Source organism: Nomascus leucogenys, chromosome 6, assembly GCF_006542625.1.
Source record: "Nomascus leucogenys isolate Asia chromosome 6, Asia_NLE_v1, whole genome shotgun sequence".
Taxonomy (NCBI): domain Eukaryota; kingdom Metazoa; phylum Chordata; class Mammalia; order Primates; family Hylobatidae; genus Nomascus; species Nomascus leucogenys.
Window position 1 is genome coordinate 41,128,864 of NC_044386.1, and position 17,209 is coordinate 41,146,072.

A 17,209-nucleotide genomic window follows, 5' to 3' on the forward strand; every position below is an offset into this window, starting at 1 on the left:
GGGTTTCACCATGTTGGCCAGGATGGTCTTGATCTCTTGACCTCGTGATCCATCTGCCTCGGCCTCCCAAAGTGCTGGGATTACAGGTGTGAGCCACTGTGCCTGGCCTATTCTACATCTTTTAAGTGGAGTATTTAGGCTATTTATATTCAACATTAATATTGATATGTGAGGTACTATTCTATTCATAATGTTATTTGTTGCCTGAATTTTTTTATTGTGTTATTGTTTTATAGGTCCTGTGAGATTTATGCAATAAGGAGATTCTATTTTGGTGTATTTTGAGGATTTGTTTCAAGATTTGGAGCTTTTTTTTTTTTTTTTTTTTTTTTAGCAATTTTTGTGCTGCCTTGGTAGTGGCAAATTCTCTCAGCATTTGTCTGAAAAAGACTATCTTTCCTTTTGTTGGATACAAATTTCTTGGCTGATAATTGTTCTGTTTAAGGAGGCTAAATATAGGACCCCAATCTCTTCTAGCTTATAGGGTTTCTGCTGAGAAATCTGTTGTTAATTTGATAGTTTTTTAAATAGGTTACCTCACGCTTTTGCCTCATACCTCTTAAGATTCTTTCCTTCATCTTCACTTTAGATAACTTGACGACTATGTGCTGAAATGATGATCTTTTTGCAATGAATTTCCCAGATGTTCTTTGTGCTTATTATATTTGGATGTCTAGATCTCCAGCAAGGCTGGGGAAATTTTTCTTGATTATTTCCTCAAATATGTTTTCCAAACTTTTATATTTCTCTGCTTTGGGAACACCAATTATTCTTAAGTTTGGTAGTTTAACATGATCCCAAACTTCTTGGAGTTTATGTTCATTTTCCAAAAATTCTTTTTTCTTTGTCTTTGTTAGATTGGTTAATTCAGAAACCTTGTCTTTGAGCTCTGAAGTTCTTCTTTCTTCTTGTTTGATTCTGTTGCTCATATCTTCCAGTGCATTTCGCATTTCTCTAAGTGTATCCTTCACTTCCAGAAGTTGTGATTGTTATTTATTCATGCAGTCTGTTTCACTGGGGATTCTTTCATTCATATCTAGTATCATTTTTTTGATTTAAGTTGAACTTTACCTTTTGCTGGTGTTCCCTTGATTAGCTTAATAATTGACCTGAATTCTGTTTCCGGCAATTCAGAGATTTCATCTTGATTTGGATCCATTGCTGGTGAGCTAGTGTGATCTTTTGGGTGTGTTAAAGAAACTTGTTTTGTCATGTTACCACAGTTGTTTTTCTGATTCCTTCTCATTTGGGTAGACAAAGTCAGAGGGAAGATCTGGAGCTCAAGGGCTGCTGTTCAGATTCTTTTGTCCCATAGAGTGATCACTTTATTTAATACTCTCTGCCTTCCCCTAGGGATGGGGCTTCCTGACAGCCAAACTGCACGGATTTTTTTTAAATTATACTTTAAGTTTTAGGGTACATGCGCATAACGTACAGGTTAGTTACATATGTATATATGTGCCATGTTGGTGTGCTGCACCCACTAACTCGTCATTTAACATTAGGTATATCTCCTAAGGCTATCCCTCCCCCCTCCCCCCACCCCACAACAGTCCCTGATGTGTGATGTTGCCCTTCCTGTGTCCATGTGTTCTCATTGTTCAATTCCCACCTATGAGTGGGACCATGTGGTGTTTGGTTTTTTTGTCCTTGTGATAGTTTGCTGAGAATGATGGTTTCCAGCTACATCCATGTCCCTACAAAGGACATGAACTCATCATTGTTTATGGCTGCATAGTATTCCATGGTGTATGTATGCCACATTTTCTTAATCCAATCTATCATTGTTGGACATTTGGCTTGGTTCCAAGTCTTTGCTATTGTGAATAGTGCTGCAATAAACATACGTGTGCATGGGTCTTTATAGCAGCATGATTTCTAATCCTTTGGGTATATACCCAGTAATGGGATGGCTGGGTCAAATGGTATTTCTAGTTCTAGATCCCTGAGGAATCGCCACACTGACTTCCACAGTGGTTGAACTAGTTTACAGTCCCACCAACAGTGTAAACACGTTCCTATTTCTCCACATCCTCTCCAGCACCTGTTGTTTCCTGACTTTTTAATGATTGCCATTCTAACTGGTGTGAGATGGCATCTCATTGTGGTTTTGATTTGCATTTCTCTGATGGCCAGTGATGATGAGAATTTTTTCATGTGTCTTTTGGCTGCATAAATGTCTTTTGAGAAGTGTCTGTTCATATCCTTCACCCACTTTTTGATGGGGTTGTTTGTTTTTTTCTTGTAAATTTGTTTGAGTTCATTGTAGATTCTGGATATTAGCCCTTTGTCAGATGAGTAGGTTGCACAAATTTTCTCCCATTCTGTAGGTTGCCTGTTCACTCTGATGGTAGTTTCTTTTGCTGTGCAGAAGCTCTTTAGTTTAATGAGATCCCATTTGTCAGTTTTGGCTTTTGTTGCCATTGCTTTTGGTGTTTTAGACATGAAGTCCTTGCCCATGCCTATGTCCTGAATGGTATTGCCTAGGTTTCCTTCTAGGGTTTTTATGGTTTCGGGTCTAACATGTAAGTCTTTAATCCATCTTGAATTAATTTTTTATAAGGTGTAAGGAAGGGATCCAGTACTTCTTTTCTGGATCTAGCCACCCAGTGGTACTACCAGGCTCCAGGCTGACATTGGGGAGTGGCTGCAAGCAGTTCTGTCATGTGATCTATCTTCAGGTCTCTCAGCCATAGATAGCAGCACCTGCTCTGGTAGAGGTGGCAGGAGAGTAAGGACTCTGTGAGAGTCTTTGGTTGTATTTTTGTTCAGTGTGATGGTTTTGTATTGGTTGGCTTCCAGCATGGAGTAACGCTTTTAAGAGCACTTCAGCTGCAGTAGTATAGGGAGGATACAAGCTTGCCCTAGGGTCAGGCAGTGGGTGGGGCCATAGAGCTTGGAAGAGATTATGTCCTTTGTCTTTGGCTACCAGGGCAGGTAGAAAAAGACCATCAGTTGGGGGCAGGATTAGACTTGGGCAGGGCTTGCTGCAGCTGCTGTGGGTGATGGGGGTGTGTTTCCCAGGCCAATGGAGTTATGTTCCCAGCAGGATTATGGCTGCCTCTGCTCTGTCACACAAGTTGCCGGGGTAGTGGGGGAAAGCCAGCAGCCACAGGCCTTACTCAACTCCCACACAGCCTGCAACCGAAAGGCAGGTCTCACTTTCACCATGCCCTCTCAACAGCACTGAGTTTATTTCCAGGCAGCCGATAGCAGGGCTAAGAACTTGCCCCAGGTTACAAGCCTCCCAGCTTAGAAAGAGAGCAGGCTCACAGTTCCTTGGCTTGTCCCATGGAGCCTGCAGTGGCAATCCATCCCTTCAAAGGGTCTGTGGATTCTCTCGGCTTTCCTGATATGTTCCTATGGCAGTTCTTGGAGCAAAAGTTCACGATGTGAGTCTCCACACGCTGCTATGTCTATGTGAGTGGGGGCTGCAAGTTACTCCTGCCTCCTATCTGCCATTTGGTTTCCTTTCTCCTCTGTATTATGAAATTTTTATAGTGAGTTATTCAGCTCTATCAGATCAGTTTGTTTCTTTCTTACAATGGCTATTTTGTCTTTCAGCTGTTGTATCATTTTATGGGATTGCTTAGATTTCTCGAATTGGTTTTCAACTTTCTTTATGGCTATGCAAATTCTGAATTCTATGTTTGTTATTGCAGATATTTCAGTCTGGTTAAGGACCATTGCTGGGGAGCTAGTGTGGTTGTTTCGAGGTAAGAAGACACCCTAGCTTTTTGAGTTGCCAGAGTTCTTGCACTGTGTTGATCTGATTTTTAAAACACTGATGGCATGAGCAAAATCCACTTCTTTTAACTTTCTACATCATGTTGTACTCTGCAATTTCAGTTGATTAATGATAATAATATTAATGTTACATTTATTAAGAAGTTAGTATTTTGTCAGGCACTCTACTAAGTACCTTAGTGATATCTTCCTAAGAACCTTATTCTCATTTTTATGTTAGAGGTGAGAAAACTGAGAAGTAAAAAGTTAATGAGTTTGATTAATGTCACCTATTAATAAGTTGCAGATCTCGGACTGTAACCCAAACTGTTTGGTTCTAAACCCTTCTGAATAACAACCTTATTGTATTGCTTATTAAATAGTAGATTAGCAGAGCACTAAATTGTCTTTCAATACCTACAAAAACTTCAAATTTCCTATAGACGTCTACTGCCCCTAGTAAACATTTTCATGCCCAAAGGCTAAGCAATAACATAACTTCGAAGACCTTTATGATATTTAGTTTCAATTTCTCAGAGTGCATCTTAATTGCTTTAAGTTTGAACACTGGGTTTAATTAAACACACATATAGACGTATACACACACTTCACAATATCTTTTACTCTTTGCTTAGTAAAACTCAGCGCATATTAACTTCAAATTAGAGATTATCCACGTTTATTAAACTGTAAAATAATTACCAAAGTGTGATGCTATTTTAAAAATAAATATTTGGTGTTATTTTATCAACATGTATAGTTTATTAACTGTTTACTTTCAGACCTTGCAATAAAACTGTTCAAAATCTGTCTCTTGGGAACTGTTTAGTTGGCTTACGTATTCCTTAAATTTATAGCTTTCATCCGGGTCTGTTAATATTTTCAATGTTCACAACTTAAAAAAATTTAACTAGGATGTAATTGCTTTGCAGATGACTTCATCAATACAGTGTTCACTCCATAGACTACTGTAATTTAGGATCTGTTAGAGGGTTATTTAATGAGCCCCTCCTATTTGCAGTGTATTTATAACCCACTAGACTAACTACATCAATTTCTGAGACACTGAAGAAGATTGTAGAAATTTATTTTGTTGTAAATCTATGATGCTTTGCAGGTGTGCTTTGCAATTTCTTTTCCCTGAGTTAAAAGAAATTGTGCTCAGTTATTTTTAAAAATCAGCTTTGAGATTAACAATTAGATATCAAATTATTCTAAAAGTATATTTAGAACATACTTATATTTGTACATCAGATTTGATTATACTCACTTTTACAGCCAGCAAATAGTTCCCCCAAAGACTAAACCAATTTATGTCAATTTGGTAAAAAAAAAAATTATGGATTTACTTTTGGCAAATTTCTCTAAAATTAGCTCACTTCATAAATCATATGCCAAATGGATTTCAGCAGGTTTTTGTTTAAAGCATTTAATATTCTCCCAATGCAAAGAGAAAACCCCAAGCCTGTTAAAGTTTTTCAGTGCAATTCTATTGTGTTTCTTTGCTGTATCATTAAAATCAATTTTATCAAGAGTTTCTTCCCTCTCCAGTCATCTTAGATATGTAGAAATTGGTGCTGAAGATTTGTATTACAAATAGCTTATCTTTTATAAACTAAATTATAGTGTTAGTATAATAACTAAAAAAAAATTATTAGTTTCATGGGAAGTAAATAATTTAATGATTTTATAAAAATTTTGAAGCAATGAGGGTTAGCTACTTCCCCACCATTCCCTTCCAAGTATAACAAAAGAAAGTTTTAGACAAAAATCTGCAATATGCACAGACAGTAATTAAACTAACAATTATTAGTAAGCAGGCAAAAAATAGTTTGCTCAACCTGCTTCATAAGCTTGATGAAGTTCCAGCTTTCTATTCTTTCTGGAGATCTACTACCTTTTTAAAGCATCTTCAATCTTGCATGAAAGATCACTCAAGGGATATGCAACAACATCTCAGAAGAAGAATTCTGCTACCCTGAGATTATGAGGCCAAGAGAAATCCTACTAAACTAATGGTCGAATACAGGGCTATTTAGGGATTAAACCTCAACACTGTTACTAAGGAGAAAGGGGAAAGACTTTGTAGGATTCTTATATCCTGTTCATAAAAGTATAGGGAATTGTCTCTAAAATAGTTTTAGCCAATTCACTTTACTTGAATAGCTTCTGATTTAACTTGTGAAAGCTAATATCTAAGAGGTATTCTGCTAATAAGAAAGTCATTAATTTTATCAATAGAAACATATTTTTGACATATGGGATTCAAATTACAAAGCTCTGTTATCAAGTAAGATGTGAATAAGAGAAGGTGGATTATTATTCAGCGAGGCGTGAAAAAGAGAATGCACATTATTATGAAGCAAGATGTGAATTACATACATATACAATGTGTATCACATTGAACTGTCTATGGTGAGGTATTTATGTAAATTACAGATATCACAAAAGCTCAGATTAGGAGGAAGCAAAGAAAATTGGAGGTATGTCTTCAAAATTCCTTACTCCAAATTCCACGTGTGGCTTTACATTTAATTAACAAAACTTCTTGTGTTTTAAAAATATAATCTTTGTTCCAATATAAAATATAGTTAAAGCTTTATTTATAGAGAAAGCCATCTACCTTTCAATTTTCAATTTTCCATTTTCCTTGTAGCACTATCAGGGTACTTTTCTCTGATGACCAGAACTCATTTGTGGTTCTGACTCGTTGGTGTCACAGGTCAGTATTCCCAGAATGAGACTCTGAGATAGATTTAGGGGTGTCAAGTTTCACTGGAGAGTAATCCCATAAAAGGAAAAATATGAAAACAGAATTTCAATCTGACAGTCTGGGCAAGAGCTCTGGAGTAAAGAAGTCCTATTAGAGAAGTCAGTATTGAGTAGAAATAGCTAGGCACTGGTATCATTGCGTATTCATTGACTTGGGGCTACCCCAAGTAGAGTACGTCCCCATCTACTGCTACGTAATTGATCAGGAAGTATCCTGAGACTAGCATAACCTGGGCTAGAGAATGAGGTGGACTCTGCCAAATCTAACTGCTGGAAGCTGTCAGTTAGCCACATTCTTCACAGCTGGGCAGCAATTCCTTTATTAAAGTATGTTTTGAGTGTTACATCTCTGTGTTTGCCACAGTGCATGCTTTGTGTTGTGCTGATCCTCTTCTCTATACTCATTTGGGAAGAAGCTTCTTCAGTGCTGTGGTGGGCCTCTCTTGCTAAGGGTAAACTTAAAAGAAGTTAGTGCTATATTGCACTTACAAAAGTTTAGTGCTATTAGGTTGGTGCAAATGTAATTGCAGTTTTTGTCATATATTGCATGGTATAGTAAGACCCTGATGGGTGGGAAAGGCAAATATATGTTGGTAATAGGTGTTTATTCTCATGAGCATGAACCCTTGTCCCTTTTAAGACAAAAGAGACCAAATGTAATTAATTTACCACAAGTTGCTGGTAGAATATCTTGAGGAATAGTGATATACCGGGGTGCACATTGGTTACTAGAAGGTTGCACTTTCAGAGGTGGCAGAGCTAAATCAACCCTGCTAAGCAGGAGCCATAGTTACTAGGCACAGGCATAGCCTTCATCTCTACCATGGTGACCAGCTGATTCATGTGCTCATTGTATCAGTACTGAGGTGGTTGTTGACAATGGCTGGCTATTATCAATTGGCCAAGACATTTTGTCTACTTGAGTGTTTAGTGCCTCTTCCAGTATAAGTAATTTATGGTTAGCATTAATGTGTGATACAAAGAACTGTCCCCTTTGTGCCCCTACCTTATGCTCACCCACATGCCTCTACTCTAGAGCTTCCTGCCTCTGATATTACAAGCTTTCTTCCTCCAGGCCCCTGACAAGTTGGCCAGGTCAATTGCTGCTGCCCATGTGCCTATGTATATTCTAAACATCCTTTGTTCAATAACATAGCCACTAATCACATAAGGCTATTGAACACTTGAAATGTGATGCTCCAAATTGAAATGTATTATAGTTGTAAAATACAAACCACATACATAAAACCTATGATGAAACAATGTAAAATATTTTATTAATTTTAAAGTAGTTATAGGTTAAATGATAATGTTTTAGGTATATTGACTTAAATACTTCCTTTAAAATGTAGTTACTAGAAAAGTAAAGCTCAAATATGGGGCTTGCATTTGTGGCTCACACAAGATTTTTTATTAGACAGCTTTGTTGTATACATACAAAGCAGATGGCCAGTTTCACTGCCTTTGCCAACTCCTTTCAAGACAACTTTTGAGTAGGGCTGTGATACAGCTTGTAACGGTTTTGGTTTTTATAGTTACTCAACATATCCATAATGCAAACTCATACTTTTTTAAGCTCTTTAAGGTGATTGCATAGGATTTTCTATTTATCTATTACTGTGCAGTAAGAACGAGGCATTGATGCAAGTGTGATGGGTGACATGTGAGACTGAGCTTCTGCAGCTTACTTATGCCTGCTTGGCCTGCTCATGCTTGGTCCTGGATGTATTATTTTCATGTTGAGATAGATTATGCTAGGCTTGCCTGACTTTATGACTTGGTGTAGGATAAACACATGTAAAATCAATAACAAATACATCTTTGGAATTACCCTGAATGGCAGATACACCTGAATGTGTGTTCTGAGCTAGGGAATCTGGGAATGGCCAATCCTGAAACAAATTCCTTGTCTATGAGTGACATCTGAGCCCCTATCCTATCTAATGGAACAAGGGTCATACAGGGGATTGAGGCCATGAGTTTTGGAGTGGATGAAGGTTGCCAGGTGGAGGTCATTAAGGGGAGGGTGTTAAGTGAAAATGCTATATAAACAGCATGCTGTTTGCAAGTGGTTGCGGTTTTCCTGCCTAGCCTCCCACCACTGGGCCACGTGGTTATCTTGTCCAGCCCACCACCACTGAACCGTGTGTAGGGCAGATATGTTGTCCAGCCCACTGCCACTGGACAACATGTAAGGTGGATATGTTGTCCAGCACCCCCACCACAGGACTCTCCCCACGGTATGGAAGCCCTTAATAAAACTCTACATCTCATTTGCTGGCTCTGGGTCTTTTCTTCAGCCTCTTGAAATTGGTGCCTTCCCTACTGAGGGTAATAGGGATTCAGCACAACACTTAGTAGCCCAACAGTACAGTTCCAGCTGCATTGTCACTTGGTCTCCATATGTTCTAGCATTCCATTATTACGAGGGCCAGTAGCATGCCAGAGGCTGTTTTCCTAATAGTGTGTAACTCTCCACTGCAGATGTTATGGCCTTGCTCCAAAATCCCAGGAGCCTGCTTTGTGATTCTCTCAATGGTGCTTGCCATAAAACACACATTCCATTTTTTTTTTCTAGTACTAATGCCTCCAGTACCGTAGGGTCTGCTGGATAGAATGGTCCAAGTGGCAACACTACTTTCATTGCAGTGCAGACCTTCTGCAGAGGCTTCTTCTGCTATAGGCTCCACTCAAAGCTAGTAGCCTTCCATGACAATCATGTATGAGCTGGAATAGTATTTCTAAGCCTCCAGAACACAAAGAAGCCTTCCAGGCATCGTGCTTCCTTCTTCATGATAGGAAATGTAATATGAAGCAAGTATGTCTTTTGATTTGGAGGGGACCACTGGCACCACTGACCAGTGGACCCTAAAAACTATTGAAATGATACAGACTTAAATCTTCATAGGGATTATCTTTACCCTCTGAAATACGTGAATCTCACCAGGGTCTCCAACATGCGAATGACCTTTTGTTTGTACTTATTGACTAACATGATGTTATTGATATAATGGATCCATATGATGTTTTGTGGAATGTTTACCGGATCCAGATCTCTTTGGGTAAAATTATGACAGGGGATAAGATAGGCCAAACTGTAAATAAAATTTCTTTTGTATTACCTATGTATACAATCAGTTTCTGATACTTTTTCTGATTTTGAGGAGGGAAATAAGGCATTCATTAGATTAAGGGCCATATACCATGTACCTGAGGCCATATTAATCTGCTGTAGCAACAAAACCATGTGTGCTTTTGTTGTGATCAGCTGTGATCAGGGTTAACTTTTATTTGGTTACGCTCACGATACACAGTTATTCTCCATTATCCATATAGTTTCTGAAGGGTCTAGACAAGTGAATCAAATAGGAATATGACTACTACCCTGCATCATTTAGACCTTTAAAGGTGGCACAAATGTTGCTTTTGTTTTACTGTTTAGATTCAAATGTGTGAGTGGACACTTTCAAAGGATTCTACTTGGAATTATGCACAAGAATGACTGTTATCCTAAAGGCTAAGGACCTAATGTGCCCTTATATGTCAATAATCATTATATATTAAAGGATTGGAGAAATGACCCCTGGGTGAGTCTGTGGACCCAGTGGACCCACTGTATATCAGACTTTGGCCAGGATCTTATTTTTAATCTAGCTTCCAAATTCCCCCACTCTACCAGATGCATAATAGTGACATTTTTGGTCTTCAGGTGTCATAGCCATCTTGGACTCTATACCAAAAGTTTTCCAATATCAGGGTATTCCCTTTGACTCAGTATACAATCCCACAAATAATGCCTGCACGTCCCCTTGAGGAAGAACTGGGAAAATTATTACAGTGTTTATATTTACTTGCCATGTTGTTATGGGGCACTTTCCCCTGGGGACCTAGAAATTTTTAGTCAATAGATCATGGGCCTGAAAACTAGCTCAGATCCAGAAATGAAGCAAAAAGTTATAAATTTTAATTGGGGAAACTGCTCATTCATTCTTGGCTTCTTTAGATTGTATATGTAGTTCCTTTGTTGGATTTCCATTTATTTTGCTTCTAGAATGCTGTGACCTATTAATCATCTCTATTACTCTCTACAGGTGAGGCTCACTTAGCTGCCACTCAGATTGGTTGATCCTTACCAGAATTATAATCCAGTAACATCTAGTGATTGAGGACACCATCTGCTATTATTTTGGGATTCTATCAACTTCATGCCTATCAGTGGGCCAAGTTCTACACAGCCTCGCCCATTATTACTCTGGCCTACAGAGGACAGCCATTACTGAACTTCTTAGTAATGTTGTTGCCCCCTCTCCAATGCATTCCTGGTGGCCTCGGTGAATAGTGTAACTTCTTAATTATGGTTCCTCCTGTGGAACGTAATACTCTGGTGCGTCTTTGGCCTTATGTAATGCTTCTACTCCAGAATGCTCACCTCTCTGTGCCTTTTTATTCCTTCTGTCTTCATAGTAATTCTGCAACTTAAACTTACTTAGCATGAGCTATTGCTTTTTACAGGCAAGCAGACACCCTGGCAGAGAGCTTGCACCACCCTCTGAGATTCTTATTAGGGTGGTAAATTCTCCAATCCAAGAGAAAATCAAGTCAATAAAGTCTCTTATATAGTCTAACATTCAAGCCTCCTTAATTTGACATTTTGAAAATCTAGTATGATGGAACATGCTTGCTAGAACTTGCAGCTGGTTTGGCGCATAGTCTTTTTCTTCCCTCATCAGACCTAGCACTTGCCTGGACGGATTATGCTCCTATGTAACTCTCATTAAGGGCCTGTTAGCCAGAAGATCCAGGCAGTCTTTAAAGGGCATTTTTCCCTGTCAGGGGAAAGTCTTCTGAATTGTCTTCTCAGATGGGGCAAGAGCTGCCTCTTAATGGGGACTGGCGGCCCAATTGCACAAGTTGTGAAGGTTCAGATAAATCTTGGGAATCAAATCTTTGGGGATAGCCACCAAACATTCCCATTCCATGTGTCAGATTCCTAGGTTTCCCAGACATACCTTGATTAAGCATTCAACCATCTTCAGAATTTGGCCACTGTAATTCTCAAATCTTGGACTTGATTTTTAGTTTTTCTCTCCTGGCGTACTTCATGAGATGAGGGCTTCTTTGCAAGCATCAGAAAATTCTATGTGTCTTTTTATGCTCTCAGCTTTACAATATCAAATCTGTAACTTAGTAACAACCATCCAATCCTAATATTCGTGTATTTATTATTTTCTTCATGTATTTCTAACCCTGGGTTATGAAACCTTGACACTGAATTCCCTGCCATAGTCAGGACATCCCAGCTCACCAACAATAAACATTTAACAAGTGTATGGCCATATTGTACAAGGGGTCAATTGAACATGACCTGCCATTGGACATAAGATCTTCACTGTTGTCTGCAATGTTATCGAGTCCACAAATTCCATTTTACCAGGTGATGTTTTGGAATACTCTTGGTGTCAAATGTCATAATTTGGGTTCTCCAAAAAGCAGACTCTGAGATGGAGCTAGAAATGGGAAAAAAAGTACTGGGGAGTAGCACCTGTGAAAGAAATAGGGCACAAATAACATTCCACAAGGGCACCCATCAGCCTCAATACCCACCTGAGAAACTGTCTGCCAGTCCAAAGTTATACATTCTGATTAAGCCTAGTTTATCTATTTTTTCTTTTGTGAGTTGTGGATTTGCTGTCACATCTAAGAAGATATTTCCAAACCCAAGATCATAAGTATTTCGTATGTTATCTTCTAAGAGTTTTATAAATTAACTTTTACATTTAAATGTATGACCCATTAGACATTACTTTTGCCTTGAATGTTATTAATTATGTCAAAATTAATGTTTTTGCATTCTCAGCACATTTTGCAGTTATTCGTAAGAACTTTAGGCAAGAAAGAAGGAAGAATTGGGTTGGTCCAAGGCCACCTGAAAACTGTCCTGCAATATGTCTACTTTAATTTCTTTCAGAAATGCTTCATTGTTTTCAGAGTATAAGTTTTGTTCTTCTTATAAGTGTCTTAAGTATTTTTTCTTTTTGATAGTATTGCAAGTAAAAGTGTTTTCTTATTTCATTTTTGAATTGTTCAATTTTTGTTGTCCAGATTGCTAGTGTTTTTTCAGTCTGACAAACCCTGTTTTTTGGTTGAAGTGTTACCATGTGATGGATCTCATTTCCTTACTCCAAAAAGGTTTTCTCCTATGCACTCCCCTTTTGCTATTATTTTTAAATATATTACACTTCTATGTTATAAATCAAAAAACACAATTGCATAATATTCTTTTATTCAATTTATTTTAAGTTCAGTTAAAACAATAAAGATCTGCCCCCAAGATGGCCGAATAGGAACAGCTCCGGTCTACAGCTCCCAGCATGAGCGATGCAGAAGATGGTGATTTCTGCATTTCCATCTGAGGTACTGGGTTCATCTCATTAGGGAGTGCCAAACAGTGGGTGCAGGACAGTCGGTTTAGCACATCGTGTGTGAGCCAAAGCAGGGCAAGGCATTGTCTCACTCAGGAAGCGCAAGGGGTCAGGGAGTTCTCTTTCCTAGTCAAAGAAAGGGGTGACAGACGGCACCTGGAAAATCGGGTCACTCCCACCCTAATACTGTGCTTTTCCAATGGGCTTGGAAAACAGCAGACCAGGAGATTGTATCCCACACCTGGCTCGGAGGGTCCTACGCCCATGGAGTCTCACTGATTGCTAGCACAGCAGTCTGAGATCAAACTGCAAGGCGGCAGCCAGGCTAGGGGAGGGGCGGCCGCCATTGCCCAGGCTTGTTTAGGTAAACAGAGCAGCCAGGAAGCTCAAACTGGGTGGAGCCCACCACAGCTCAAGGAGGCCTGCCTGCCTCTGTAGGCTCCACCTCTGGGGGCAGGGCACAGACAAACAAAAAGCAGTAACCTCTGCAGACTTAAATGTCCCTGTCTGACAGCTTTGAAGAGTAGTGGTTCTCCCAGCACACAGCTGGAGATCTGAGAACGGGCAGACTGCCTCCTAAAGTGGGTCCCTGACCCCCGAGCAGCCTAACTGGGAGGCACCCCCCAGTAGGGACAGACTGGCACCTCACTCAGCCAGGTAATCCTCTGAGACAAAACTTCCAGAGGAATGATCAGACAGCTGAATTTGTGGTTCATGAAAATCTGCTGTTCTGCAGACACTGCTGCTGACACCCAGGCAAACAGGGTCTGGAGTGAACCTCTAGCAAACTCCAACAGACCTGCAGCTGAGGGTCCTGTCTGTTAGAAGGAAAACTAACAAACAGAAAGGACACCCGCACCAAAAACCCATCTGTATATCACCATCATCAAAGACCAAAAGTAGAAAAAACTACAAAGATGGGAAGAAAACAGAGCAGAAAAACTGGAAACTCTAAAAAGCAGAGCACCTCTCCTCCTCCAAAGGAACGCAGTTCCTCATCAGCAATGGAAAAAGCTGGACGGAGAATTGCTTTGATGAGTTGAGAGAAGGCTTCAGATGATCAAACTACTCTGAGCTACAGGAGGAAATTCAAACCAATGGCAAAGAAGTTAAAAACTTTGAAAAAAAATTAGACGAATGTATAACTAAAATGACCAATGCAGAGAAGTGCTTAAAGGAGCTGATGGAGCTGAAAGCCAAGTTTAGAGAACTACGTGAAGAATACAGAAGCCTCAGTAGCCAATGCGATCAACAGGAAGAAAGGGTATCAGTGATGGAAGATGAAATGAATGAAATGAAGTGAGAAGGGAAGTTTAGGGAAAAAAGAATAAAAAGAAGTGAACAAAGCCTCCAAGGAATATGGGACTATGTGAAAAGACCAAATTTACATCTGATTGGTGTACCTGAAAGTGACGGGGAGAATGGAACCAAGTTGGAAAACACTCTGCAAGATATTATCCAGGAGAACTTCCCCAATCTAGCAGGGCAGGCCAACATTCAGATTCAGGAAATACAGAGAACACCACAAAGATACTCCTCGAGAAGAGCAACCCCAAGACACATAATTGTCAGATTCACCAAAGTTGAAATGAAGGAAAAAATGTTCAGTTCGGCCAGAGAGAAAGTTCGGGTTACCCACAAACGGAAGCCCATCAGACTAACAGCAGATCTCTCAGCAGAAACTCTACAAGCCAGAAGAGAGTAAGGGGCCAATATTCAACATTCTTAAAGAAAAGAATTTTCAACCCAGAATTTCATATCCAGCCAAACTGAGCTTCATAAGTGAAGGAGAAATAAAATACTTTACAGACAAGCAAATGCTGAGAGATTTTGTCACCATCAGGCCTGCCATAAAACAGCTCCTGAAGGAAGCACTAAACATGGAAAGGAACAACTGGTACCAGCCACTGCAAAAACATGCCAAATTGTAAAGACCATCGAGGCTAGGAAGAAACTGCATCAACTAACAAGCAAAATAACCAGTTAACATCATAATGACAGGATCAAATTCAGACATAACAATATTAACTTTAAATGTAAATGGGCTAAATGCTCCAATTAAAAGACACAGACTGGCAAATTGGATAAGGAGTCAAGACCCATCAGTGTGCTGTACTCGGGAAACCCATCTCTCGTGCAGAGACACAAACAGACTCAAAATAAAGGGATAGAGGAAGATCTACCAAGCAAATGGAAAACAAAAAAAGGCAGGGGTTGCAATCCTAGTCACTGATAAAATAGACTTTAAACCAGCAAAGCTCAAAAGAGACAAAGAAGGCCATTACATAATGGTAAAGGGATCAATTCAACAAGAAGAGCTGACTATCCTAAATATATATGCACCCAATACAGGAGCACCCAGATTCATAAAGCAAGTCCTGTGTGACCTACAAAGACACCTAGAATCCCACGCAATAATAATGGGAGATTTTAACACTCCACTGTCAACATTAGACAGATCAACGAGACAGAAAGTTAAGAAGGGTACCCAGGAATTGAACTCAGCTCTGCACCAAGCGGACCTAATAGACATCTACAGAACTCTCCACCCCAAATCAACAGAATATACAAATTTTTCAGCACCACACCACACCTATTCCAAAATTGACTACATAGTTGGAAGTAAAGCTCTCCTCAGCAAATGTAAAAGAACAGAAATTAAAACAAACTGTCTCTCAGAAAACAGTGGAATCAAACTAGAACTCAGGATTAAGATACTCACTCAAAACCACTCAACTATATGAAAACTGAACAACCTGCTCCTGAATGACTACTGGGTACATAAAGAAATGAAGGCAGAAATAAAGATGTTCTTTGAAACCAATGAGAACAAAGACACAACATACCAGAATCTCTGGGACACATTCGAAGCAGTGTGTACAGGGAAATTTATAGCACTAAATGCCCACAAGAGAAAGCAGGAAAGATCCAAAATTGACACCCTAACATCACAATTAAAAGAACTAGAAAAGCAAGAGCAAACACATTCAAAAGCTAGCAGAAGGCTAGAAATATCTAAAATCAGAGCAGAACTGAAGGAAATAGAGACACAAAAAAAACCTTCAAAAAATTAATGAATCCAGGAGCTGGTTTTTTGAAAAGACCAACAAAATTGATAGACTGCTAGCAAGACTAATAAAGAAGAAAAGACAGAAGAATCAAATAGATGAACTAAAAAATGACAAAGGGGATATCACCACTGATCCCACAGAAATACAATCTACCATCAGAGAATACTACAAACACCTCTATGCAAATAAACTAGAAAATCTAGAAGAAATGGATAAACTTCTCAACAAATACACCCTCCCAAGACTAAATCAGGAAGAAGTTGAATCTCTGAATAGACCGATAACAGGCTCTGAAATTATGGCAGTAATCAATAGCTTACCAGCCAAAGAGAGTCCAGGACCTGATGGATTCACAGCCGAATTCTACCAGAGGTACAAGGAGGAACTGGAACCATTCCTTCTGAAACTATTCCAATCAATAGAAAAAGAGGAAATCCTCTCTAACACATTTTAAGAGGCCAGCATCGTCCTGTTACCAAAGCCTGGCAGAGACACAACCAAAAAAGAGAATTTCAGGCCAATATCCTTGATGAACATTGATGCAAAAATCCTCAATAAAATACTGGCAAACCGAACCCAGCAGCACATCAAAAAGCTTCTCTAACACGATCAAGTGGGCTTCATCCCTGGGATGCAACGCTGGTTCAACATATGCAAATCAATAAATGTAATCCAGCATATAAACAGAACCAAAGACAAAAACCACATGATTATCTCAATAGATGCAGAAAAGGCCTTTGACAAAATTCAACAACCCTTCATGCTAAAAACTCTCAATAAATTAGGTATTGATGGGATGTATCCCAAAATAATAAGAGCTATCTATGACAAACCCACAGCCAATATCATACTGAATGGTCAAAAACTGGAAGCATTCCCTTTGAAAACTGGCACAAGACAGGGATGCCCTCTCTCACCACTCCTATTCAACATAGTGTTGGAAGTTCTGGCCAGGGCAATCAGGTAGGAGAAGGAAATAAAGGGTATGCAATTAGAAAAAGAGGAAGTCAAATTGTCCCTGTTTGCAGATGACATGATTGTGTATCTAGAAAACCCTATTGTCTCAGCCCAAAATCTCCTTAAGCTGATAAGCAACTTCAGCAAAGTCTCAGGATACAAAATCAATGTACAAAAATCACAAGCATTCTTGTACGCCAATAAGAGACAAATGGAGAGCCAAGTCATGAGTGAACTGCCATTCACAATTGCTTCAAAGAG